General features: G+C 32.6%; 1 protein-coding gene across 3 annotated transcripts in view; it reads right to left on the reverse strand.

Annotated features, from left to right (window-relative positions):
- The window catches only part of LOC106884218 (neuronal acetylcholine receptor subunit alpha-10), a 1,143,354-nt gene that overhangs the window by 933,399 nt on the left and 207,452 nt on the right, over window positions 1-2,503 (reverse strand). For 2 of the 3 annotated variants that reach the window (XM_052966098.1, XM_052966099.1), the window contains one exon: window positions 2,321-2,413. The exons of the other annotated variant lie outside the window; for it this stretch is intronic. The gene's annotated coding sequence lies outside the window, so the exon portion shown is untranslated. The remainder of the gene's footprint in view (window positions 1-2,320; window positions 2,414-2,503) is intronic. 3 annotated transcript variants of the gene reach the window in all.

Consider the following 2,503-nt stretch of genomic DNA (forward strand, 5'->3'; position numbering starts at 1 on the left):
TATATATATATATATATATATCATCATGTGTGCACGTAAATGTTGGAACGAGCGCTCATGAGCGTGGGTGGTGCTTAAAATGAGTATTTACGTATGGATAATGTGTTTTTGAACGTGTGTGCGTGTTTATAATAGACATTGTGTAATAGAATACTTTTAGGAAAATAACGATGACGAATACAAAAAGGGCTTAACTAAATCGAAAGGATTTCAGAAATACCTGGGTTTTATAAATAATCTTTGAACATTACAGATGCATTGTACATTTCTAAGTATTACGATGCAAAATTATTCTGCTAGGGAAAGCTTTTAAACTGGATTCATATCTATTTAAAATATTATTTTCGTATCATATAATGCAGCAAAGGATATACGCTGGAACCATTTACGTAAATTATGAAAGCTGCATTATACATGTATATTTTGTTTTGTTTTTGATATATAAATTATACTTAGAAGGATATAGATAAAATGTCAAATGGCACACGCGCACATAGAGACTCACATTTAAATACATACATACTACACACATGCACACATAAATACGTACATACGTACATACATACAGGCATACAGGCATATAGGCATACATACATACTGACAGACATGTATCATAAGTAAATATGCATCCTACATTTTACTGTTTCATCTGTGTGGAGTCAAGGTCGTGCTTTGGACATGGTGATGTATTTATTCAAAAGGCATGTGTGCTTGATGCATTATTAAATATTTAATTCACTATCCCAATGAATGAAGTGACATCATTTTGCTTCTAGAATTAATACGGCTCTAAAAGGAGTGTCTATTTCTGTCTACAGAAGTATAATTTTTAACATAGGCAAGGCCATCAATCAATATAGATTGGCAACTGACATGAGAGTAGCAATGCCTAGCAGAAAGAAGCGCAAGGAAGGACTTTGGACGCTCTTAAATTACCCTGTGATATACATACGTTTTCTTCTATAAAAACGGATAAACACGCAAATATGTGTATAGGCTATACCATGCAAATACATATGTATGTACATGAGTACATGTATGTATATAGGTGTAAGTACATGTATGTCTACCTACGTATCTATCTATATAAAAAAAAGCATTTCTTAAGAATCAGATTCCAATGGGCAACGATATAGAAGAAACTTGAATAATATCTGTCACTTGTGTTTTAAATCCTGTCACACAGCAGCTGGTCTGAAAAGTTACTTGAGGGCTCATCAGTGGAGGGATTGTGCTGCTTGATGGAGTGTGGTGTGTATGTTGATGGGATGGCTATTATTTCTCAAGATGAAGCAATCATTATATATATTCTTTTCTCGCTGCATTCGTGTTCTTTCTTGTGTCTGTGATTTTATTTTGATCTTCTATGTAAATGACGTTTTACTGTTTTTCTTTCTACGAAATGAGAACATACATTGCAGGACTGTTATTTTAACGAGCTGTATCTATTTATCACACGATGAGATACTCTGCAGCGCCGTTTGCTTCTCAAATAGTTCTTAAGTGCCTCACCCTTGAGGGAATGATGCTAGATATGTCGAAACAATTGTCGTGCTTAATAATAAACATTCTCGTATATTCCATCTTTCGTCTTTCATATATATATACATACATACCTACACAGATACATGCATATATCTACACAGGCACACACGCAAACACAAAACTGCGTACGCATTCAAGTATGCATACACATACAGACGCAGATGACACACCCGCACGATTGTATATATGTACCCGCACGATTATATATATAGACCTAGGAATGTACTTAAAAAGTTGATCCATTATGAAGCATCATTAACTTAATACATACATCTGTTGAATCTGTTATATGACGTATATATGATATATATATATATATATATATATATATATAAAACGAATAAGCAATTTAAACAACATAGATTAAAATCGAGACTTGAGTTATATGATTGCATGTGTGTATACACACACACACATACACATATGCATGCATATACATACATATTGGTTTATAAATAATCCCTAAGTACTAGAAACTACGCAATCGTCTTCACTCCCTGACAGTTATTTTATCATAAACACTCCGATTATCGTTTTTGCAGTAACTTACACAGAAATTCCTGCGGACATGTATATTTGTAGGAACGTAGGTTTGAAAGCTTTGGACAATAAAATTACAACATAGTAGAGAATTTACGAGAAACTCTAGAATTAAATTTCTTTTTCACAAATGAAGTATTTTTTTTTCTTTAGCTCTGGGATGCAATTCCGTTACAAATTGTTTCGTAATAGTTACACATACATCAAAATATATTTAGGAAATTATTAGACTTACTTCAATCATGGGTAAGTTCCATTCAAATATTTCTTGATTACGGCTCGAAAATAGTGAACAATGGAAAAATGTTAATCCTTCCTTGTATACAGCCTGGAATAATAAAATAAAATATATATATATATATATATATATATATATATATGTGTGTGTGTGTGTGTGTGTGTGTGTGTGTGTGTGTGT

The sequence above is a fragment of the Octopus bimaculoides genome, chromosome 3 (genome assembly GCF_001194135.2).
Source record: "Octopus bimaculoides isolate UCB-OBI-ISO-001 chromosome 3, ASM119413v2, whole genome shotgun sequence".
In the NCBI taxonomy this organism is placed as follows: domain Eukaryota; kingdom Metazoa; phylum Mollusca; class Cephalopoda; order Octopoda; family Octopodidae; genus Octopus; species Octopus bimaculoides.